General features: G+C 36.0%; 1 protein-coding gene across 2 annotated transcripts in view; it reads left to right on the top strand.

Moving 5' to 3' along the window:
• LOC118277352 (uncharacterized) overlaps positions 1–27,437 on the top strand; it is a 79,234-nt gene that overhangs the window by 774 nt on the left and 51,023 nt on the right. The gene's annotated exons all lie outside the window — the stretch shown is intronic.

The following is a 27,437-nucleotide window of genomic DNA, read 5'->3' as shown; positions in this document are numbered from 1 at the left end:
TTAATGCTTTGGTACTCACGCATGTAACAATCGGATCGTTCTTATTGTTTTAAGTTTCATTAGATATGTCCAGTTTATTTCGCGTCTTATTCTTTTAACGATACAGAATCTAAAATGTTTTAAAGAAAGTAAGATTACTTAAATAATTTTTGTCGAAAGATTTGAGATGTCGTTGATTAGGTGGAAAGAAAGATTCACGATAGCGGTAGTTAGGGTCCTGTAAAATTGGGAATAAAAAATATACCTAATTGTGTGTACAGTATGCAAACTAATAGTTGTCTTTGCATAACACATATTACCTACTTATAGATCATCATCATCATCATTATCATATCAGCCACAAGATGTCCACTGCTGAACATAGGTCTCCCCCAATGACTACCAGATAGGTCGGTTGGAAGCGACCTGCATCTAAGGATGCTACTTTTTTCCCGAGAAATATCTCTAAAAGACTTTACGTTTATATCTTCTTTTAATCCTTCTTGACCATCTCAATCGTCATCATCGTCTTGTTTCCGTCCACTGCTGGACATAGGCATCTCCAATGGACCAATGGCACGACACTGAACACAATAAGACGAAAAAAATAAGCCAATCTTTAACAACCTTCAAATTGTCCATTTTCTATTATCCTAATCAAAATAAATGTCAATTGTATTGATTGAAATTGCATTCAAATCAATTTGAGCTCTAAATTTTGAGTTCTAAGATGAAATATTGTTTACATAAAAGTTCATTGTGTTCTACAATGCTCTATGTATAACTATTACGCTTATTTACATAATAATCTTGTTTAGTTCTCGTATGCAAATTGTGATTATATTACAATGGATGATCAGTGATACATTATTCATTATTTATTATTATGTAGGTCACCACTGTCTATCAAGTCGATGTTTGATAAGATAGTACTTTCAGAGAATTATTGTAATCGTGTGTCGGCCATATCATTAGGTTTTTAACCGACTTCCCAAAAAGGAGGAGGTTCTCAATTCGGCCCATATGTTTTTCCAGCATCAAAATTCTTATTGATATATCAAGAATCAGGAAAATTTGACTGCACGGTTGATGCGGTGGCTGGGCAACCGGCTTTCCTGCACGGAACAACTCTTTGTGTGATCCACAAATTTTGTTTCGCGTCTGGGTGTCAAGTGTATGTGAACTTGTATGTTTGAAAACGCACCCACGATATAAGAGAAAATTCTAGTGTGGGACAACGTTTTATTTATAAAAGAAAAAAATGTAATAGTTTATTCACGACGTTTATGATAGAAAAAAAATGAGTACAGTCATTTTTTTTTCTATCATAAACGTCGTCATCAACATCACTTTACTAGACACAAAAATCATGTCAAAAACGCATCGCTGGGACGTGAAAGAAAGGCAAACACTTTTTATGTGTATTTATAGGTACATGCAAAAATACATGTACCTATTGTAATATATTATAGGTACTTCTAATTATTTCAACAACATTATCATAAAAACATGATCAAATTATTAATACCAGGACCTTATAAAATGCATGCTTTCCATAACTAATTTGTTGTGCAATTATGTTTTGTTCTTAACTCTTACTAATTATTGTTTTGTTTTATTCAGGTCGGTTGTGGGCTTCAATTGGTTCGGCTTCATTCTGCTAATAACATCACGCTAATTAATACTCGCTTCTTTATAATTTGCTTGTGTTTATAAATAACTGTATGATATGTTCCTTTTTTTGAATTCTGATTAAAGTTGGATACCTACTACCTACTAGTTACTGGTTTTAAAGAGATTCTGGCATATTTTTCTTTGATAAGAACAATAAATAAATAAATAAACGTAAATCCAAGTTTAATCAGACTATTCAGACTTGTCTAGCAATTTTTTTTATTGTTTATTTATTAGCTACATTTCAATACAGTTTTACATATTTTTGCACCATTAAACCAGATCGGTACCATGAGTACTACAATACTTTCTATCGATACTCGATAGCGAAGGCGTAAATTTTTTGTATGGCAAATATTATTTCCACAGGTGACATGTAGAGGCGTTGTAACATTTGCCATACATACACTTTACGTCGTCGCTAGCGACTATCGACAAAATACTATTGCAAACTCATGGTAGAAGTTCTGGTTTCTATTGGTACTCACATTCGCTTAAGAGTATTTAGCTTATTGATGAAGTGCATTCTGGTTTAAAGAATAACTAGACCTTTTAAACCGATACTTTGTTTTTCTGTAGTTATTAAAACTTTAGACCAGACTGTGCTTAAATATTTTATAGCGCTTCTTTTAATTTTTGTTTTTGCTTACTAACTCATTAATGCGGTCGTAAAATTTTTGGTTTGCAGACTTAATTGGCTTTATAATAAACTTTTTAATACTAACATTGTTGTATTCATTTCTAATCCATCTATTCTTAATCCGAGGTTATATTTAGAAAAGAAATAGTAATTAAGATTGAGTAATGAGTAACTAATTCCCTTCATTTCATTAAGGTATAAATCCTCTGGCAAGGCGCATAAATTGTTTACCTTTCTCTGTTATCCGTAAAAAGGTTCACATATTGTTTGCCACGGGATTATGTACCTTACCGTATAATATGATGTAAGCAGCCGTCCAAACATTACATTACTGTATATTATTCCGTGCTAGATCCTCTAAACATTACCAGGCCGCAGCTTTGGCCTTGGCCCCATTCCCGAATCCGAGCCATCCCTGAGAGCACCGTCTTTGCTATATTTCGACAGAGGTAATAGAGTTGAATTCTCAATGGGATATCATATTCAATCGTACGAAATGTTCGACGTATTTCGGTTATTTTAATGTTGCTAAAGATTTTTGAAATTTTGGAAAAACTGCCTTTATAGGCAGATATTTCTAGGAAACCTTAATAGACACCTGTTTAAAATTCAATCTATGTGATAATAATTTCTACATATCTGTATTAAAACGTTATAAAACGAAATTGATAATCATATTCTTATCTTTACCCCACATTTCAACGACATGTTTACATACACTATCTCAATCTAGTCCCTGACATTTTACTGCACTATTTGCCTACCCTCATTCGAACAAACTGGTCCATATGATCCTAAATAAATTTCAACGTGGCTCCCAAAATTTTTTGTTACACTTTTTCTGCATGCAGTGTAAGGGCCCGGCTGTTCGACCTTGGCCCATTTTGGGGCGCTACCCCGCTAGGATCTTTTCATATGCCCTCTTATTCGGATAAATTATTCTTCAGATGTAGCTGCGGGCACGCGTGCATGTTTTTTTGAGAGGGTTAAACGCTCGTGCTGTTTCAAATTGATTTTTATCGAAAGGGGTGAAGGAAGATCAAATAGTGTAATAGATCTACTTAACTATAAATGTTGTTTTCTTTGAACTGTTCTCAGCATCGCATGATTGCTTTCTTAGCATGTATTTACAACTTCTGTTATGATTATACGTGTAGGACTTGAATTATGCATGCGATAATTAGCACTTACTTCACAAAGTAGCGTCGAGTTGTTTTTTTTTTCACATTTCTTGCTGCCATTACATAAACTATTTTGATTGCTCTCTATTACATAACGTATACACCGTGAAGATTTGTAACAATTGAAATCATCTACTTACATTCATAATGCGCCGTAAATAATGGTCCTAAAACAGAGCCTTGGTGAACTCCTTTCACTATTTATCTGCTTTTACTTTTGGGATATAAACATATCGTAATGTACTGAGATTATGGTTTGTTTATAATCATGTAACAGTATAAATAACTTATCTAACCGCGGAATACGAGTTACTGATTTAATTAATGAAAATTCTTATAGATATTACGCAACGAATGGCTTAGTGAAAACCAGTATAGAAGAAAATGATGGTTTTATGGTTCTCATAACACAGTTCGTTTGGACTCTGCCACTGTTTATCGTTGACCCAGTTTGGTTAATTTTTAATTTTAATGTAAACCGCCGGATAGAAAGATTATAGTGCTCACGATGTTGCTACAAAGGTTGTATTAATTTTATAGCAGGATGGATTTTGGTATTACGAAATTTATTACACGTCGATCGGCATTACTGGCTTTATAACATCTTTGTAAGACGTTTAATTAAATTAATCAAAATAAAAACGCTAAATAAGAAAAAATTATAGTGTTTAATACTTCTGCATAAAACTTTAAAAATGTAAGCAAATATTGAATTTATGTATTTCAAAGCGTGTAATATGTCGTAAAATGCATACTCGTATCGCAGTATTGTAGGTGTAATAAATAATTAACTGATTACTTGCATTCGCAGCTGACCTCATAACGATTAACCGGTGCGCTATTAAGTCTTGCTGCATGAATGAGATTTTAAAGGTTAAATACGTAAACTGAACCCGTTTTTAATTCATTCATAGATGCATAGACAACGCCTGACTAGTCCCGGTGAACATGAATCAATAGTTTCGCTCCGTTATTTGGGATGCTAGCGTAATCTTTTATTGTGTACCCTTTCTAATAATAGACTATTAAATATGAAATACTACTTTCACCCGCGGCGTTGTGCCTTGTCCTTCTCTGTAAGTGGTGTAAATGTAACAAACAAACTTCTTTTCGCATTTTTTGGAATGTAGTCTTGTTTAATTTTTTTATGGTGTAAGCCGGTAAACGATTAGATGGATCACCTGATGGTAAGCAATTGCCGCTGCACATGGACACCCGAGATACTAGAAGGTTACAAGTGTGTTGGCGGCCTCTTAGGGGTTAGGAACTTAAGGGTTTTTGGCGAATCGGGGATTGGAAATGGGGCTAATTGGGCCTCCGGTAACCTCACTCACACATCGCAACCGTTGTCCCACGTCGATTTTCTATGAGGCCGTGGTATCACTTCGTTCGAGCTGGCCCATTCGTGCCGAAGCATGGCACTCCCACACTTAAACATGGTCTGTTGTTGATTCCTAAAACGTATAAAATAATGACAAAGTCAAGCTCAAACACAAAAAAGAAACCATATGGAATCATACAAGAATCTTATTTAAACCTGTTAACTACAAGTACCATAATTACTAACATATTTCTTAAACCGAGGCAATTTACCAAAGCTTGTTGCAAGCAAAGAAGCTAGAGGCAGCAGATTATTTTTGGCTCCCTGCCCATAATAGGAAGTGAGGCTATTAAAGATCTTAAGTGGCTAGATAAAGCTGACGAAAGAATATTATAAACAGGATGAAAGTATGATAGCATATTTGTATAGGACGTCCGGGCTTCTTCGAGTGTAATGCTATCAATCGGCTCTGGGTCTAAGTGGTTTCAATAATGCAAAGTTGAATGTGAATGGCTTTGCTTGTATGTACGAAAGATATTTTAAGACTAATGCACAATATTTTAGATTAATAGGTACTTTATGGTTGACTGCACGGTTGGCGCGGTGGCTGGGCAACTGGCTGCCGTGCAACGTGTAGCGGGTGCGATGCCTGCACGGAATAACTCTTTGTGTGTTCCATAAATTTTTGTTTCGGGTCTCGGTGTCATGTGTATGTGAAATTGTATGTTTGTAAATGCACTCACAAAATTAGACAATACGTATCGTAGTGTGGGGCAAATTTATAAAAAATGGAAAGAATTGCTGAGTGAGTTTTCTGTTGACGAGAGGCAACTAAACATCACTCTTAAAGGAAAAGATTTATTCGGAGCTACACACGTGATCATTGAATATTACTACAGCACCTAACTAATTATAAAAGTAACAATTTAAAAAAACAATAGTTTAACGGAACTAGGAAGCGAAATAACTGAAGAATAACAGGTTATATGAATGCTGATTATATCAATTCGTATAATCATAACTGATATACAATGGACATCAAAGGCCTTGGAGCTAAAAGCATGGATGTGCGAAGCAGTTTTCATTGCATTTGTTTATAAATTGCCATATTTCTTAGAATCTTCATCGACGTGACTTTGAATGTATGATACTTGGTATAGGCATTGCAGACATTGCATTTTAGCAATGTTTATTGAATTGTGCCATTCATGATTACCATTCACAAGGAGCTGCATATTTGATAGCGCTGGGCAGCAGCACTCTCTGATAAACTTGAACATTCTCAACTGCGATATTTAATCCTAAGTAGTCGAAGCAGCGGTTACCGGGGCTCCGGCTGAATTAAATAAGTAGGACTACACTCCCTCTCGCCAAGGTGAGACAAGTGATTGGACGATTTTCCCCCTTTAAAATAAACCTCTACGTAGGCTGGAGTGCAAATCTGTTCGAGACACACTCTTGTTTTTTATTGTGTCTGATATGCAATATACCTGCAAACAAGAGGTTAACCCGCCTACCAAGGGTGGTAATCCTTTTATGTCGAGGAAGCCTGTGCCCATCAGACAGTGGATGGAAACTGCCTGATGTTGATGTTATGATATTACTTTATTCCTTTATAAAGACCACCAACACCTTCCAAAATCCTTCAGTTCCAATTATTTTTAAAAGGGACGGTTTTAAAAAAAGTTGGATTAAAAAAATTATCACATCAAGATCATCTCTCTCTTTAATTTTAGAACCCTTTATCATTGCCCCTTTCATGTCTGCATTTCAAAAACAGTCGTCCAGACTTCTAAGTATTTTATTTTCCTTTTAAAAAACGTTGCCCTACATTAGGATTTTCTCCTGTGTCGTGGGTGTGTTTACAAACATGCAAGTTCACATACACATGACACCCAGACCCGAAACAACAATTTGTGGATCACACAAAGAGTTGCAAGTTGGAATCGAACCCACTACACGTTGCGCGGCAGCCGTCGCCCAGCCACCGCACCAACCGTGCAGTCAAAGTATGTACCGCAAAGTTTTTTAATAAAACTAGTTACTAGGAACTAAGCACTGTGGACTGGACTCTCGTATGAAAATAAACAGGCAGCTCATTGTTTTTCAATGGCTTGTTTATTGAAGTTAGTTGCCCCGTGTTATGAGCTCTATCTCTGATACTTTATGAGCTCTTCACTTATTTTCGTCTTCCAACGCCATTTCAGCTGTTAACGCAGCACTTATAATAAATTTATTAATAGTTGGAATGGAATTTGTATCTTATGCTTCTCCATTTAAGTGCTGTTTATGGTTGTCTTCTTATAGTTAGGGATTTTGTGGTTCTTGCTAATGCTCGATTTAGGTTTTTATGGAGAAGCCGATTTTAGTCTTAGTTTTAGATTTCTATCTGGACTCAAGTCTTTACAATTATTACCTAAAATGATTTAAGTATCTAATAATAGATTCTTTGTTTGATTATCTGCCACTTCTAAGTACAGATTTTAGATCTGATTTTGAATGAAGTGCTAAGCCACATTGCTTAGAATTATGCACAAAATCCCTAAATTCTAATTGAAAAATAATGCCCCATCTCTTTAATATAACAAGTACACGTAATTATAACATAAACTTGCCATACAAATACTGCAATTTAAAAAAGATTGACCTCCAAAAATTTAACCCTGAAAAACCATCTGTGAATAATTTAAACAATTTTTAACTTCCACAAAGCCGTAAATAACTAACTACCGAACCTAAACAGTTGTATCAAGTGCATAAGAATAAATTTCAAAGCAAAACACCGACCTATTATTCCCATAAAACACGTAAGCTCACCGGGTCAGACGTCACCGTCGCACAATGGGAAACGGTACACCATAGAGTAGATACCATAGAGTATAGACCATACGGTAACATGATGCCTCACTCCCACGCATTCCCACCATATTCCCATAACCTACTAATTCACTAGCGAGATTCAAAGTATGGCCTCATTCGATTTTCAATCTTGTTTATCTGTTAATTAAAGTTTAATTTTGATTTTTTGGTCAATGATAGTATGATACGATGTGTGGCCGTATTCGATTTTGGATTTTGTTTATCAAATGATTAAGGTTTCTTTTTGGTTAATACTGTGGTTTGTTGGATATTATTTTGTGGCTGACCACAGCTCATTGTCATTAAGGGCGATATGATATTTTTGATAGTAACCTAGATAACAAGACTTTTAAAGACAAGGAATTTTGTGTTCGGCTAAAAATTGGTAAGTTGATCGATGACCAAAATTAATAAGCAATCTAAATCTGTACATGCCGTCGAATCTCGAAAATATAAGCCCTGCGTACCTATAGAAGTTTTTACTTCAGAAAGCGGTTAATGAAAATATAGGTGAAGTAACCTTTTTTTAAAAGCGATCTTAGATCCAGTTGGTTTTCGACAGAAACTCCAAACAACCAATGATTAAAATCCGTTATTAACATCCACCGTTGGCAGTTGCCAGGTTGGTGGTCAAACAACGCTAAAAAAAACTTGAATTCTCTGATAATTATGTTTTAACGTAGGTACATTTTTAACCCCGACGCAAAAAGAGGGGTGTTATAAGTTTGACGTGTCTGTCTGTCTGTCTGTCTGTCTGTCTGTCTGTCTGTCTGTGGCATCATAACTCCCAAACGGATGCAGTGATTTCAATTTAGTTTTTTTCGTATGAAAGGGGACTTACGTGCGAGTGTTCTTAGACATGTTTGATGAAAATCGGTTGAGCCGTTTTAAAGTTATGGGCGGTGAAAGTGGGGAGATTAGCCGAAGGTCTGCAAATATACTGGAATGGGGTCTCAAATTAAACCGCACTGAAAGAAGATATTGAAAGATATATTTTTTTCTTATTAACAGAAATAAAAAAATAAATAAAAAATAAAAAAAATAATAATTAAATTAAAAATTTAATAACAAAAATATAAAATTTTTAATTTAACGTTTTATTATAAACAAAAAATCTTGCACCAATGTAATCTTTAGCCTACTTATAGAAACAAAAACTAGTAATTAATAAGTCAAAAAAAAAAGCGAACGAGCTTGACCTTAGATGTAATCTTTACCTTAACAAGAATCGAAATCTATATATTAATACGTGATGCAAAAACTTTGGACCGCTTTTTACGAAAATTGCGCGGACGTAGGAGCATAAAATTTGGTACACTTATAGTTTATGTGTAGGAGAAGTGCAGCACGCTAATATTTTTCAAAAATAATGCTTATAAAGTACATTAAATCAATAAATAAAACATTACACACACATGCATAGTATCTGATCGTATATGACAAAACGTCAAAATCGATAGACATTGCGATGATATTCTCACGTCTCATATGAAAAGAGTTTTATAAAAGAGTTTGTTTGAGTTTGAGTTAAATAAAAATTATCCTTGAACGTATGTTAAGTGGTATTGTAAATTAAATCGTATATGGTTGAATTTCGACCACTAGGCGACCACTAGTTATAGTAAGTATATGTAATATACTAAGCCTAACTTAACCTAACCTACCTATAAAAAGTATAAAATAAAAAATTAAATTAAAAATTTAAAAAACCCCCGACATAAAAATTAATTTCCCTTTAAAAAGTAAAAAATAATAAAATAAACTTAATCTTAAAGTACCTAAGAATGTACTTACTAATAATTCTAAAAAAAATACGTCTCGTTGGGGGACCGCATTCATACGGACTGTACACCGCCGCCCGCGCCACTATATTTCTATTTTCTGTGTTATAGTTAAGTACTTAAACATCAATTTACTTTAATGTTAACACCAAGCATGTGATACTTATGAACAAATCGTAGATAAGTAAGAAATAATTAGGAGCGGTCCCCCAACGCGACGTATTTTTTTTAGAAATATTAGTACATTCTTAGGTAGTTTAAGATTAAGTTTATTTTATTATTTTTTACTTTTTAAAGGGAAATTAATTTTTATGTCGGGGGTTTTTTAAATTTTTAATTTAATTTTTGCTGATTTGAATTTGCATTAAAAGTCTTTTTGATAGCTCATCAGTCTATAGTAATTGGAGACTTGCTTACCTACGTATTATTATAGACGCAAGCATTATAATTTTGCACATGTCTAGTCTAAATGTCTAGTCGTAAAGTTTCGTAATTTTAAAAACAATGTTTTGTCTATTTGGTTGGCGAGTCAGCGTAACGTAAGCAAGGGTTGAGTCAGGTATTGGAGTATAGACACATGTGCATGCGCTTTTTTAAGACGTTGGGGGCAGATTTCCAAAAAAAAACATATGTAGATGCGATCTTTTTGTCAAAAATAATACATAGTTATACCAATTTTTTGCATATCTTGTAAATTGCGGATGGAACACATACAAACTTCCACGCCCCTCCCTCATTTTAAGAAAGTGGGAGGTTATAAAGACACTAAAAGTAACTCTCCCAACTAAATTCACACAAAAAAAAAACATGTTATTCAGTAACTCGCTCCGTTGCGACGTGAAGAAAGGACAAACAAATATAAAAACAAACACATTTTCCTATTTATACTATTAGTAAGTATGGATATCTTAAAAAGTGGGGGTTAAATTTCAATTAAACTTTGTCTATCTATCCTAGTAAAAATAGAAACGAGACAAGCAAGTTAAACCGTGTTTTTAATAAAAAGAAGAAAGTACATGTTTTCGAAAATAATGTCTAATGAAAGACATTATTCATTATGCATTTTGCAACTTTCTATGTAAGTAATAAAGTTTCAAATTAATTGATTAACAATAATTCATACGATGAAGTGCAGTTTTTAGTTGTTAATCAAGTTTTATGCTGTTCTGTAGTTAATAGCCAGTATACCTAAGTAAGTCTATCATTACCGTCTCCGTGCAAGAATAATCAGTCTATAAGTGGCCACTGCTGACCAAAGCCTCTTCTTACATGGAGAAGATGGGTTTGAGCATTAATCACCACGCTTGCACAATGCGGGTTGGCGATTTCAAACAGTGTCGGTGCCGTTTGTCAGTGGTGTCTAAATAATCTTAGAAAGTACACATATAACTCGGAAAAAGTAACATTGGTACTTGCCGTTGGTAGGTTTTGAACCCTCACTCTCATGCATGAGAAGCGTCTTAAACCTTCGGGCCACCATGATGTTTACACTAAAATACCATCTGTGACTTTTTTGCGGTCAGCAGTTGGCCATTTTTACCACATTGTTGCGAAAGAAGAGTTATTCTACTCGTATAACTGCAAGTAACAGCAGTGTGTCGGCCACATGTTGGATGACACACAATGTAACAGTCGTAGCAGATGGCTAATGCTTTCTTATACTTACTGATCATTGTTTTAAACTCGAGAAACCATTACTGCAGATTGTGTGAAGTTGTTTGTAGAAAATTAAAGTTTCTCCGCGATGAAAAGCTAAGGATGTTTTCGCAATGGGTTTGTGAATTAAAGCTTAGTGTATGATTCACATTATTTATCTACGTCTGTTGGTCAGGTATATTAGATACCAGTATTGTCCCCTTTTTTGACATTTTCATTCATCCATCTATCATTCATTTAATGTCTTCTCCCACTTTGGGGCGAGGCGAGAGGCAGTGTCAAACTTTTTACCGACTTCACAAAAAGGAAGAGGTACTATGTTCGGCTGTTTGTGTTTTTTTTTGTATGTTTGTTCATCGAATACTCCGTCAATTGTCGACGGATTTTCAAAATTCTTTTTTTGTTCGAAAGTAGATAGTTCCGAGGTGGTCCCATTGTCACCAAGTTAGGATCTGATGATGGGATCTTAGAGAAATTGAGGGAACTCCTCAAATATTATAGGGAACTATACAATGTGATAGGGGTGAGACTTCTAACCCGTTAAGGCTGAGTACTACATCTAATTTTATCGACAAAAGTCGGGGGTCGAAGGGGTCGAATCCCCTCCCCATAAAAGTTATGGATATTTTAATATTTTTTTTACTTTTTTTTATATCAAAGGTTGTATGCGTCGTAAAAAAAAAAAAAAACGACAAACGGTAGCTAATAACCTTGGCTAACTAATTCATTACTTTTTTTATGTTTGATAATGTTTTGGGGAGAAAAAAATCATTTGTGAATAATTTTTACCGAAAAAATCACTATTTTCCAAAATGTTCAATTAGGGGTTCAACCCCCTTATTATTTTTTTGTCGATAAAATTAGATGTAGTACTCAGCCTTAACGGGTTAGAAGTCCCACGCCTATCACATTGTATAGTGATTTTGGTATATTCATCTAGAATTGAAGCATTTACAGTCAAAAAGTAATCTTTGAAGAGGTGGAACTGATGAAGAAGACCTGAAATGGCCAATGGAACTTCATACTCACATAGAAATCACAATAAAGTTAATTAAGTGACTGTGACAATACAAATAAATAAAGTAGTTATTGAGATAGAGAATTTTAACCGACTTTTTTAGTTGCGATACTGAGTATCGCAACTCGGTTTATTTTTTTGTACAAAGTATTTTATACTGACTAAAATCCACCCCATTCCTACTCCTGCTTTTCGAGCTGGAGCCCCGGTGTACCCGCTAGCTAAGTAGTCCACACCGCTAGCTAAGTATTGCCTAAGGTGGCATTGGTAACTGATAAGCTCCCTGAATGACACTTATACACTTTTTAAGTTTCCGTCACATTTAAGTGTCTTAATTTAGCCAACATTAAGAGTTGTCGCACAATAATTTTATCCATTTCATAATGAGTTAATAAAAAATCATAATTTACACACGTATATTAATGCGTAGGGTGAGCAATGTCGCCGCGTCTGCGCATGCTGCTTATGATGAAGCATCCATCTGTGACTCGAAACTAGTAGAGCTTTTCTCCATTAATATGAGTAAACCGTGATTTTTAGTTAATTTAGCATGTCTCACGATAGTTATTATAAAAAATTCAATGAGATCATAACCCCACTTTTTACACGCATTTTTTTTAAATCGTACAATACATCTTTTTAAAACGAGACTACCGAAACATTTACTCCACTCTTCGGTCCCATCTCCTATAAAAAAATCCACACGTGCCAACTACGCCCTGCGTAACGTAGGCAGCGGGTACACAAAAGGTGCCCGAACAATCGCCTCGTCACTGCCTTGTCAATACTCTGCATAGTGTCCGTTGCATTGATTCAATGTTATTGTGTGACTACAATAGAATCTACTGGTGTTCCACGGAAACGCTGAGGTAGCCTTGAGAACTATGCTGATGTTGGTTAGCATTCATCTAGTCTAGGTAATAGGTATTGGGGGCTTTGTGAGCTGTTCTTGAGTTGTGGTTAATATATTTCTAATTTCTATGGGGGCCTTTTTATCCCGGGGTTTTTAAGAGGGGAAAATTATTCAATGTTTTCTCTCACCAGGGCAAGGCGAGTATCAGACTCTTACTGACCAAAAACCACCCCGTTCCTACTCCTGCTTGTCGAGCCGGAGCCCCGGTAAACGCGCTAGGACTCGGCTAGGTAGTCCGCAGCTCCGGGTCCCCGAAGGGGTAGGCAGAGGTGCACATTACGGCATGTAATGCCACTGTATAATATACACCCACTTTTCACCATTTGTGTTATAAGTCCCATGTAATAGGGGGTGAGCCTATTGATTATATTATCCATGAGATAATGACTTTGTCACTGAGATACATATTCCATTAACTGTTTTTACAGACTACAATCTATACCTGTACCAATTTTATTCAAATCTGTTTATTTGTTTTTGCGTAAAAGAGTAACAAACGCAGAAGTGTGTACATTGTTACAATCTTTTTTTTTGCTACGATGTATCTTTTTAAAAGCCCCATTAACTATGCACTATGAATTCTTCTCAGCAGACATTTTTAAACGAGTTCATAATTAATGCATATAGATTTAATATGCTTACATTACCTAGAAAACTAGTCCATTGAATTCCCCAGTAACCTATCTTTGATTCATAATAAAGTACTCTCTACATCAATTACCATATTTCTCGCATCAATAATTTAATTTCCATTTTTATTCTCCGCCATTTCACAATGCGACTTTTTTAATTAGCCGATCGTTCGTGGATTCATTTTCATTCGGAATATTGCTATGGCGGCATTTTTAAAAAATGGAACTGTCAAATCGGCTTTGCACTTTATCTGTGATTAATGTGGAAGCGTTCGGGAAGCTTGAATGTCTATTTTTAGTGCTTTTAATAGATTTTTATAATAACTATCGTGAGCCATACTAAATTAACTAAAAAGCACGCGTTTTTAGTTAATAAACCGTGATTTTAGTTCACTTTTAATAGATATTCGTTTAATAAAAGCTTCTAAGCATATAATATGAATGCATTACAGCCCTCTCATTCGATTTTAAACAAAATTATTCAAATGTCACTTTTGACATCTGTCACAGCCGCCATGTTGATTTTAAATATTAAATAACAACGTTGGAGTTTGAAATTAAGTAATTTCATCTCTTGAATTCTCTACACCCACACAGAGGCAACACATGTCAACATTCATTTCGTTTCTATGTCCAACAGACGTAACTATTATAATAGTGTACCTATTTACTGTTTTATGAAGTAACTAGCTTAGCTCTGCCTGAGGCTATGACGCCCACTCCATGTTTAGTTTATACATTTTTCTTCTAGTATAAACTATTATAGTTGGGTACTAAACTGTTATATTGTTCTTTGTTATATAATGTGTGTTAGGATTAATGTCTGTTACTCATATTAAAGCAGCTGATCAGATTCAGATTATTTACATATACGCATTTTAATCGTGAATGCACGGTTGGTGCGGTGGCTGGGCAACTGGCCGTCGTGTAGCGTATAGCGGGTCCTATTCTCGCACGGAGTAACTCTTTGTGTGATCCACAAATTGCTGGTTCGGGTCTGGGTTTCATGTGCACGTGAACTTTTATGTTTGTAAACGCATTCACGACACAGGAGAAAATCCTAGTGTGGGGTAACGTTTTTAAAAGAGAATAAAACGTTATCTTTATTCTTTACATAGTTAATATACTCCTTGCTACAGCACCCTATTTTCACCAGTTACATTATGAGCCCCATGTAATAGATTGTGATTGTGAGTTGATTATCATATATTACGTACAAATCAAGACTCTTGAGTTACCTATAAAAAAAATATTCGACTGAATCTCTGTTTAATTTGAACCAAGTGTGTCTCTGTTTCAAGATCACTTGGTCATGTCGTGTCTCTTTATTTGATTACTCTGTGTAATTTATTTGACACCGACTCCACTGTGTATGATTCACAGAAACACAAAATTACAACAACAGCTACCTAGTGTCTGCTAAAACTGATGAACAAGCCTCTTATCGAATAGCTAACTAGACTGTCACATCAGCGTTATCGGGAACTTGTACAGCTAAGCTACTCTTTTTCGTTGGAAATTCGACTCAATATCTAAACAGAGAAAGTTAAAAATCGAATACAGTAATTTGACAAAAAAGGGGTAGATTGACTTGCTCGTGTCTGTTCTATGCATCAGCACTTATTAATTGACTACCTTGCACTGGCTGACATACGACTAGACATAGTTGCGACATAGCTTTAACAGCGTATCAAGATATCCCATGCCTCTTGAAGCGAATTTTTACTTTAGCTTTGTGTTATAAGGTTGGAAATGGCATGCAGATATTTGACACTTGGTGTAGGGTGATGTGCTGCCGTCTTTACTTAGGTAAGTAGTTAGTTTTGCACATGTCTTGCACGTGTTTGTATGCAGTGCGGTGTGAGTTAATAAATATGTTTTAATAATATGATTATGTTAATTATAGGTAGGTATTTTCTAAGAGAAATTTTAGAAACATTGAAAATCAATTTGCTCAATAAGTAAGATTGTTTTGCATAGAATGAAGTCACCTGCACACTCCACTCCAAATCGCCTGCCAATCGCATAGTATCCACTATGCTAATGCTGTTATGCAGAGGGCGAGAAAGGGCCCCATAGACCAGCTGCGGACTGGCACGGGCTGTCGATGATGATGTAAATTAGCTACATAGAAAATATGAAACCACTGGCTTCTGCCAGCGACTTCGCCAACGGTCCCGTGGGTTAAAAAGTCCTATATGGTATTCCAGACAATAATCTACCCCAGTTCCAATTTTCATCCCGACCCCTTTAGCCATTTTGTCGTGATTGAATAAGAAACATACACACAAACTTTCGCATTTATAATAATGTTAGTAGGAGTTTCTTTTGTGTGAAAAATCTTGCGGAATAACTCCTAGGAAATCTCATTTAGCTATGGGGACGCGGAAATCCGGATTCTTCCACCGTTTATAACTGGCACACCGATCTATTGGTGCTAATAACATCTATAGCAGACAGTTAGCAATATTTACGCCACATTACAGAAAACTGCACCAAACCGTTGTTAGACGGATACGTGCACAAGCGCATCGAATGGCGTGAAATTATAAATTTCTTATGTTGGTACACACGCCTGTACAGCGTGTAACAAAAAACTCGGGGTATACATAATATCAAGTGCACAGTTTCTAGATAACATAATAAACGATACGGGAAGGGTTTTTTAAACTCATGTTTTCATGGAATGAAGTTATGAATTATTCCAATGCATAAAAATTAAAATTTCCAGAAACCGAACCTCAAAATTAGGTAGATAGGTACTAGGCGATCAGATTTACAGAAGAAATGTTTCGTAATTAGCGAGTGACCCCTGTAGTGTTGTGATACGTTTGTATGATTTAAAATCAAGAACCACGCGACACCAAGTATTTGGTACCAATTTTTTTAAACGTATTTTAAACTGAAATTTTGTGTACAGATTCTATTCAACCTGTATTCTTCAGTGCTTCTTGATGTATTTTGTAGCGTGTATATCGAACTATACAACCAGTTTACAATGGTCTCGCCTTGTATGATTCTTTCACACATTCGACGGTCAGTTTATACTGGTTTTGCTTAGCTTGATGTGCACCCGCTAATGATATATGTCCGCCATTGTGATGCTCTGATACGTTTCGTTATTCCTATGAAAGTATTGGGACTTAACGGTCACGATAATGCACGATAATCAACCTGCTATCTGTCAAATTGCATCGGTTAATTGAATTGGAACTTTACTGTTTTGTGATAGAGTCGAGAATTCTTTGAAGGTTAAAGTCAAAGCATTTATTTTATTTATACTGAATTAGGCACTTTTGAAAAGTCAAATTGAATTGTCCGTCAGTCTGTCTGGCAGTGAAGAAGGTATTTGAGAGTTTAGGGTAGTATGTTATGATTGTATGCAAAGATTTAGGGAATAAAATGACTGCACGGTTGGCGCGGCGGCTGGGTAACGTGTAGCATGTTCGATACTCGCACGGAACAACTCTTTGTGTGATCCCCTAATTGTTGTTTCTGGACTGGGTGTCATGTGTATGTGAACTTGTATGTTTGTAAACGCAACCACGACACAGGAGAAAATCTTAGTGTGGGGCAACGTTTTTATAAAATAAACAATAAGGTCGATTTTTCAATATCACGTTTGTTAAGGTATATGTATCAGGTCATGTCGGATGATGTAGTTCCTATTTAATGACCGTGAAGGTTACCTAGTAATTTAGGTTGAACGTGTTATTTTCTTGCTACGTCTATGTGTCTAGTATATTACTTATTATCTTCATAATTTGTTTACCATTGTAGTAAGAATAGCATCAACATATTTTTGTGTAGTAAGCAAAGTACACACTAGATCAAAAGATATTACAATAATTTAGGTGAATCATTAAAATTATTGCCCTACTAATTACATCAGCTCAATTGATTTGTTACTTTTGTTTGTGTAGGTATGTGTGTACCTTTTTTATTTCATTTGGGAAACAAACAGATATTACTAAACAACTAAATATCGTATGAAATAAAAATTATCAACTTTCTAATAGATGCATTTCTTTTTTTGAGGGGGGGATATTCATCCAATGGCTTCTCCCGCCTTGGGCGAGGTGAGAGGGAGTGTCAGACTCTTACTGACTAAAAACCACCCGTTCTTTCTCCTGCATTGAGTCGAAGCACCGGTAAACCCGCTAGGTAGCAACTCCGTAGATATACAGCTAACATAGCATTTTTAAATAAAATTCCCACAGATATTCCACTTTACCTGGAAACCGGGAGCTTCTGCTTTAAACCATATAAAGCCTAGGAAGTCTATTCATAACTTTGCGTAAAGGATTTATGAAGTAAACCTTTTTAAAGTGTTGCCAGGACACGTTAATGAGTTTCTTCCTGACCTGACTCGCTATGGTCCTTAATCCAGCCCATAGGCGGAGTCACGAGCTTATCTTGTATAGATTGTTTACTGGCGTCACCTTTTACCCATTCTTTTTTTTCAAAATGGCGCCATTGGCAGTTTTTTGCTTTAATTATGGCAACTTATAGATTTTTTATCTGTGTCAGAATTCGTTTTCTGTGCAATTGCAAGACAAAATTATTTGTAGACTAGATATTTGGCTTAATAAGGATCCGTGATTCGCTCAGAATATTACAATAGGTCATTAAAAAAAAACATATCCACAAATATGGCAAGATAGTCGCTTTGATACTGTGACATACTTAGAGACAATAGCATCGTGTTCCTTCATTCCCTTTTAAGTATTTATTATTTTTTTGTTCTGAATTAGGAATTATGGTATATTGTACTACTTAGCCCATTTTCTTACTCCCACACAGAAACAGTTTAAATATTTCCTTTTGAATTGTAACAATAGAATACAACATTTATAAATATTTTTGTCTGACACTGATGGGACAGTCTATCCCAAACAAATCATATTTAAGGTTCCTTTTTCGAAACCCGTAAAAACCCTTTCCAAAAAATATCTCGAATCGAAATAGTGCCTATTTCAGATATTGCCTTGGGAGTTTCAGACTCCTACTGCCTAAAACCCACCTTGTTCCTACTCCTGCTTTTCAAGTCGGAGTTCCAGCAACCCGTTAAGTTATCTGCGGCTTCGTATAAGATATGGAATTCTTTGCCAGTGTCAGTTTCTTGAAAGGTATCTTGTTGGTGACTTACCGCCATCGTAGGTTGCATCATCGCCTATCACCAGGCGAGATAAAAAGTGGCGAAATGCTTGCTCATTATAAAAATATTAATACTATCTAAACCAATAATTATTCCTAGATAGTATTATAACTTCTAGCAAGTTCATCATATAGTTCAGCGGCTGGCGTGTGGCAGCCAGGTGTCAGCCACGCGTTCAACTGACGCGCAGCCAACCGTGCGCGGTACGGCAACCATCTTTGATGGAGCTTCGTGGACTGTTCTAACTGCTTGTTACATGATAGTGCCATTTTTGTATGAAGCAAAAATTACTGAATAGTTTTTAATGAAAGTTGGCACAGAGATGGACCATAATCTGATTTTGTTTAATTACTAGATGGACTGAAATTTTGAGGGGGCTAAATTATCCAATGACTTCCTCCGCCTTGGACGAGGCGAGAGAGAGTGTCAAACTCTTACTGACTAAAGACTAACCTGTTCCTACTCCTTCTTTTCGAGCCGGAGCCCCGGTAACCCGCTTGGTAGTTCGCAGATCAAGAGAGAGAATGTCAGACTCTTACTGACTAAAACCACCCTGTTCCTAGTCGTACTCCTGCTTTTTGAGCTGGAGCCCCGGTAACCCGCTAGGTAGTCCGCAGCTCCGAATAATCTGGGATAACAAATAGACTACGTTTTATCCCGGTAACGGGAGCGAAGACACTGACAGAAGCTAGAAACCGATACTTTTTTCGCCAGCTGTGCTCACGAACTGATCATTATCATACTTATCTAGACAAGAATGAATCATTAAATGATTGTTTGAATACTGACCGGGCAGGCTCAGCAAATAAACGGCGAAACTCGTTTCTGTTAAGATACCTAGTCTAATACGTTTTCTTTATTGGTATTGACCGTTTATACGGTGAAGAATAAAGTCTCATCTGTCAAGGACGGACAGATTATTGTGTTTTTTTTTATTTTATTTAACACCTGGATTTATCTAGGTATTTGCACATCTAGAATCATCTAGGTTTTTAAAAAGAATCTGTTATGGCTGAGGCTGTTGTAATTTGATCTGTGTTGTTTTTTTGCTAAGCTAGCTATTTTAGTGAAGATCTAAGTGTGCCTTTGTATAGTTTCGTTCTAAGGTTATTGACGACAGCCTATGCATGTTAAGAACTTCGAAGTTAGGTAAATACCTAACTTTTTTAACCAAATGGTTAAATACGTCAGCACCGCGATTTACATGTAAAAATACTGTCATTAAAATTTGCAATTTTTCCAGACCTTTGCTGAAGAAAAGGTGTACCGCATGATGTTATATTATGCTGCCTCAAAACTTCAATTCATAAAGTACCATTCCAACAAAAGAATATGTAAAAAAGTGCATAATGCCGAAGATATTCTTAAAATTACATGTAACACATGGTCACCCTATTTCTTTTGAGAAGCAGTTGCACAAACCCTTCACGGTGGGTGAACGTGTATAGGCAGAGCTCTGCTATACGTGCAGGCGATGACTTCTGTAATTATTGTTATTAAGATTCCAATTATAGCTCGTGTTTGGTAATAGGCTCGCTCTAATTGCAATGAATAAGTACAAAAGTGATATAACTGACGAAAAGTACCTACACTGTAATATACTGACTGATACATCTCTGTGGTCTACTTCTGAGATTAGAAGACTTTATTATCAACAAGTATTACCGACATAAAAAATATGTTAAACGGTTTAAAGGGCTTGTATTGTATGGTCATCAAAATTAAGAGTATTCTTGGTGCATACTCTCAGATCATATCAAATCGATCGGTCGTCAAGAAGGGAGTTTAATGCCAATTACTAAATTTGACCCAAACAAACAGGTCAATCAAAATAAATCTGTTTAAATAAAACTGTCATCAACCGTAAGACGTCCACTGGCCTCCCCCTTAAAGTGGGGGTGGTTGCCATAATCCCCATCCTTGCAGGTGACTTGGGGATCGCAGTTAGGTCAGTGAATTGTCGCAGTTTTAGGACGTATCTGGGTCCAATATTCATCCGACAATTAAGTTAAAAATCTAAAAAATTAGCCAGGTTATAAATGAGACTTGCAAATGACGTGATGCAGTGTATTGTCTTTCTCGAGGAGTTGAGCAAACCCGTCACGGTTGGCGACCGACGCGAGAGATGTATGACTGACAGTGTTGCTACTAATGCAATATTGTTGATGATTAAGTGTTGCCACATCACAATATTGTTTCAGTGAAATATGTAACTATTGTTTTGTTTGTGTCTGCCTGTTACAGTTTGTTGTATGGCTACAAGTCGTAACATTGTTCTTAGGTTTAGTTCCTTAGTAAAGATGCGAGAATTTTACGTACGGCATGAATGGGCCCGCTTGCATTGTGTTTCGTTGTGTGGGTGAGGTTACCGGAGGTCCAATTTCCCCTTCCAATCTCTTCAATCCCCGATTTCCCAACAACCTTTAAATTCCTAACCCCCAATGAACTTGTAACGCCTCCGGTGTTTCAAGTGTCCATGGGCGGCGGCGATTGCTTACCATCAGGTGATCCGTCTGCTCGTATACTGGCTTATACCATAAAAAATCTAAATTATTGTGATTTTTCTTTGAAAGTAGGTACGTTTATGAGTGTTTTGTCGATAGGTGTTGACTCGAAGTTATTTCATTCATTCATGAGATTCGAGAATATAATGCGGTGAAAGTGTTGAGAACTTCACATAAAACATTACGTTTGTTGTTTCCACAAGAGGTAAGCAGATGTAGTGACAGCGCACCCTATGTTCACGAAATAATATGTGTTCATTTATATGTGCGGACCTTTACCTTGCCTCCTGGATATGAAAATATTCACCAAGAAACTCCTTCTTTATAAAGTTGCTTTTCTACCAAAGATATTTTATGTAGCTATGCTACGAAGATGTAATAGCTAAGCTGTGAAATTATGTGACCGTTTCCACTGATACTAAGTTATGTAGCTGTGCGAGGAAGATGCGCAGGTCTTGATAGTAGACAAGCCATCCATAGCACGCATCTTTTCATATAAAAGCATAGCTTACCTGAGTAACCTATTCACTCGGGCCTTGAAGACACAAAGGTTATACCCATCAGGAAACACAGACTCCAATTATGTGTGCCCGTTGTCACTAGTGCTAAGCTATGTGTACCAATATTTTTGGTGGAAGCTAAACGCATCCACAGCAACGTAGCACAGCACATCTCTGGTGGAAAAACACCCAAAGGCTTGTTTAAAAAAACCAGGCTAATAAACTGAGAGCGTGCGTGCATTCAATTACACAGTCGGTATACATTGTTCATCTCTCTGATGCTTCATTTCAAACGCTAGCCGATTAGATACAGTCGGATTGGCGCGTGGTCCTCAAACCAGCGTAGAGATTAGTTCACACACGATGATTCACCATAGACTACACTTGTGACACAGACGCCATAGCGCTTCGTACTGGCTGTATTTTACGTCATTTTATTTAGTCTGCCCCAACACACATACAAACATGTGTGTGTTTTGATTGATTGGGATTTTACCCCTTCTTAATGATATATCGAACTGTACCCTTAGTATAAGTTTGCTTTAACTTTACAGTAATTTAAACGAGGGGCTGTGATTGGTGGCTTAATTTGAGCCGGCCAATCAGAGCGCCGAACGCGCTCTGGTTACGTTTTCGTTCAACATAATGCGAACTTTGATACACAGTTTTACTCTTGATGATCATACAATATTATCTATTATCTCCATTATGGATATCAAACGAAAGGACTTGATTGGTAGAATAGAGCTCATTAAAACCGTTTAACATCTAGATTTCTAGGTTAATAAATAAAATTAAAGTGTCTGTTTATAATATTGACTGTTTGTCTGTCTGTTTGTTCCGGTTAATCTTTGAAATGGCTGGACCGATTTTGACGGGACTTTTATTGGCAGGTAGCTGATGTACTAAGGAGTAACTTGGCTACTTTTATTTTAGAAAATTAAGTCACAAAGTACTAAATCAACGCGAGGAAAGCTGTGGGCATTAACTAAAAGATCATTTTCTATGTACTTATTACTTGTTATGTAACAAATCTGTTGCGACCTTTATTGATTGACACAATCAATGTTTGTAGTTTGTAAGTGCAATAAAATTTGTTTGTTTGTTTAAACTCTCTTCCGCCGATGGTTAGAATGAACGCCTGTTTATTTATGTGACATGTGGTCGGCTGATGTTGACGTTAGCTGTCATTCGTCATGACCGTTGTCAAGTTTGATACTTTCAAATAATCGACGATTATTAGAAGTTAAACAGTTTTAAGTTTTTATTCTGACATGGTCACCAACATGGTTCATCCGTGATCATGGTGCTTGCAACAGTGCCGAAATATCGGAAACTCATAGACATAAATAAACATGGTGAATATCCCGTCTCAAGTTCTAATGATAGTTAAACAGATTGTCTATGTATCCTGTTTTTGATCCTCATATCTGTCTTTGAGTTGAAGTAAAAAGGGATAACAATGAGATATTTTGATTTAAAAAATGTTTAGGTCAAATTTTATTCCACTATCAGGCGACTGATCATAACTATCACTATCTAAATTTAGAAAAAAATCTTAAACAGACTAAAAATAAACTGGGGCCAATATCTAAATAAAAAATGCAACGACCTCCATTTTAAAAATTCGACCATCGATGGTAACACTGATATTTATTTCACAGCCATAGCGTGCCACTGGCTGCATAGAAATACAAAATGGCGTGATCATGTCACACAGCTATAAAATATAACTCTAATAAATTGCTCGATAACAATTCAGCACGCTAGTTTTTAGGTATGCTCTAGTTAACTGTACTTTTAATAATTATTATATTATTTTAAATGCAATATGGTTTTAAAGAAAATTAAAGTCGTAAAGTCAACCTCCATGTTTCCAAGGGTAGTTCGTTAGGTTGGCAATAAAAATTCCAATTTCAAACTTTTAAATAAGGAAGTGAATTAGTTCCTTCCTCGTGTTTCATATTTTATTTGCTGCCAATTTTTTTTTTTGTTCCGTTATGCACACAAAATGGTAGATTTTTAATAGGTATTTAATATGCTGGCTGTTGCATCACTAACAATAGAACGTTCAAATAATATTTTTATCTGTTCTGTGTTTAATTTGATTTCACAATGGTACAGTTTCGAATATGAATTTTAATTCGCAAAACCGCAATTTATGATATTGCAAAATTGACAATAAATTTGCAACCACTTTTAGGTGAGGCAAACTTTATGCTAATTGTTTAGAAATAATCTATAAATATTTGCATAAAGGTTAAAAATGAAATCAGGATCACCTGCAATCTGTAGAAATAGTAGGATATAAGTAAACTTAGCATTCAAGGACAGTTCAACTTTGAGAATCCATTTTTCTTACATATATTTTTTGTTACTCCACCCCAGGATTTTTCTTAAGTCATGGATATCTACGTTTACAAATTACAACATATTATTACTTAGGTACAATATTTATCCAGCCACTATTACTGCGCCATTTTAAAAAAAACAGAAACATGATTTCATTTTTAATTTAATTTAAAGCAATGCATTTTCCGCAGAAATTTTTGAACGTGGCAACAAAAGTTTTCAAATCGATAACACGTAATCCATAGCGCGCGTTTTTTGCAAACGGCCGCCATTTTAAATCATGTTCCAACAAGTTCATTGTACTAGGCAGATTGGATTTGAATAGATTCCGTGATTTTCAATGCTACAAATGTTTCGTGATTGAATTTACGTCTTTTTTAGGCTTTCAGTAAACCAGACTGTAAATATTTTTTGTTGCCGAGGTTTTGGGGACGCTGTTTTGTGTGTTGGCGAACATTGGTATAAGTATTTTTCATTTTTAAGGGGGAAAATCATTGAGTTCCTTCTCCCACCTTGGGTGAAGCGAGAGGGTGTGTCAGACTCTTATTGACTAAAAACTACCCCTTTCCTACTCCTGCTCTTTGAGTCAGGTAAACCAGCTAGGTAGTCCTCAGCTTGTCGGCATCAGCGCTAGTCCCCATCTATTAACATGCTGTTCAAGATGACGTAGCGTCACATTTTCTTTTTTCGAAGAAGGGTGCTCTATCCGCAAATAAATCAGCTGCGAACTACCTAGCGGATCTATCTCGAAAAGCAGAAGTAAAAATCCGCAAATAAAACGCATACATAATTATATAACACGTAAGAATGCTACTTCTGTAAGGATTTAAATAACACCAAAGTAATGGATGCCTTCTCACATTTTTGTATAACAGATTTCGATTGAAACCTCCGAAGCACTTACTTGAGAGAAACTGTGGAAAAGAGGGAAAAAAGTGGTCGACTTCCGAGCCGTGCACTCGACGACCTCCCCCCCTTTCTGTCTGGGGCACGCTTTACTTTTTTTTTGCAATAGGAGTCATTTTAATGATAGAAGAAAACAACAATCTTTGTCTGTCTCGTTAAGTGTTGCAATAACGATTTAAAAAAGATGGTAGACTAGAATTTTCTGTTTAATTTTTGGTGGAGTGCTACAGCTTATTAAGATTTCACAGTTTGAAAAAAATATACATAGAGAACGAGTATTTATTAGACAATATGGGAATATATTCGGCTGCTTTAAGCCGGAAAAGTAATAAATATAAAAAGCTACATAAATCTGCCTTTCTTCAGTCTCATATGCTTAAGTAAGAAAATTCAAAATCTTTGCTTCGCTTAATGTGGTATAAGTTCTTATATAATATTATATGGGTAACAATGAAGGTCCACCCGACAGAGTGGTGACTGTAGACCCTAAGTCGCGTGCCTGAGTACGTGCAGAGATATTAGAATATCTAATGATAAATATTTTTGCTTGTTAAAATGTGTTAATTACACAAGTACTTTTATTTATATATCAATTGTATCGAATTAAAAATAGGCAGAATTTTTATACCAATGATATTTGTTTTCAAAATAGAATGGTTTACCTCAACAGTTACTTGCAACAGCTGGTCTGGCGAACACCTTAAACAGTTTCATTGGCACGCATTGTAATACAATCAGCAAGTTGACAGCTATGGGAAAACTCATGGAAATCAGTTCAGTGGCCCAAAGAGCGTTTTGTTTGACACGTATGTTGGTGCCGTTCTACGAAATTGCTTGAAGTTTTTTGATTGTAAGTGCTAGGTCGATATTATTTGCCGTTATGCTGATGTGTGAGTGTGGCTGTAATTTAAGAGATTGATACTTTGAGTTTGATTGTTATAATGTGTTAGTGAGACGTGATTTTTGTAAGTCCTATTAGCAATTGTGGTTTTGAAAACTTGTTTAATTTTATGAATGAACTTGATACGATTTGATACTGCCACAAATTGTAGGCTTTCGTAGGTATGCCTTGTTTGGGCCTATACTAGTAAAAATTGAAATTGAATGACTTAACCGACCCGTTCATATTCGTAAAATACGTCCGACGTATCATCAGTTGAACTAACGTATCATCGGTTGAGTGTGAACGGTCAAGTGTTTTTCTATACATTTGTCTGTTTTGGCGTTACGCGACTGATATTACGCGACGCATATTCCGTCAAATGTAAACTGACCCTTAATCTTTAAATTCTTGGGAATATCTAAAATCTTCCAGATTTAAATAAAGATGCCATAATTTTCTTTCAGTAAAAAAGTCACATTACGGTACTCAAAATTGGCAATTAAGAGCCATGTGTACCTGTTTACATCCGAATCAAATAACCAATTACAACAACATAAGTTTACATAGAATTCATTTTACCATAACACAAAAAATTGCCTCTCCGTGACGCCCGTTGCCTTAATTCGCATTCTTAATTCACCTGATTATCAAACCATGAAAATTGATGTGGAACTGACTTAATTGCTTGTCACAATTACTTATTTATTCTAAGGCCGGTCCCCGAGATCCAATTAAAGCCTATAATTAGAATGGCGTACAATTCAGAAGATTTCAATTTAATGTAACTCGATAAGGTCTAAAAATATCCTGTGACTCGTCAGCGTTTAGGAGTTAGGAAAAGGTTACAGTTTAATCAGCTAATTCAGCGATTGTTCCATTCTGATTCTGATAATAGGCAATGTCACGCATGTCTTAGAAGTGCCTATCATGCAAAACCTATGGCGCATCTCGATAGCTCTAAGATCCAAGACACTTTTCTTTCCAACGCAACGTCACGCCTTACTTAGCCAAATCCTTAGCAGTTGTTTTCGGAACAAAATCGTTACTAAAGAATAGTTTAAGTAATAGAACTTTTTTTTTGGAATGAGTCAATGAATGAGCAGACGGATCACCTGATGGAAAGCTATCGCCGCCGCCCATGGACACTTGAAACACCAGAGGCATTACAAGTGCGTTGCCAGCCTTTTGTGGGTTAGGAATTTAAGAGAAGGGGGATAATTGGACCTCCAGTAACCTCACTCACACAACACAAGCGTTGTTTCACGTCGGTTTTCTTTAAGGCCGTGGTATCACTCCGGTCGAAGCAGCCTACTCGTAAATTGAAAACGTATAAACAATTTCACGCATAAATCTACCAAGCTGGGTCATAGTAACAAGTTGAGGTATTTCATTCAAAGTATTAGTCGATTTGTTTGAACGCGCTAATGCCAGTGTTAACCTACTTTCAGACGTCATTCGGAGACCATTGTCTCCTCTCAAT

The sequence above is a fragment of the Spodoptera frugiperda genome, chromosome 10 (assembly GCF_023101765.2).
Source record: "Spodoptera frugiperda isolate SF20-4 chromosome 10, AGI-APGP_CSIRO_Sfru_2.0, whole genome shotgun sequence".
Lineage (NCBI taxonomy): Eukaryota > Metazoa > Arthropoda > Insecta > Lepidoptera > Noctuidae > Spodoptera > Spodoptera frugiperda.
The sequence above is the reverse complement of the archived record's forward strand: the minus strand, read 5'-3'. Positions and strand labels throughout refer to the sequence as shown.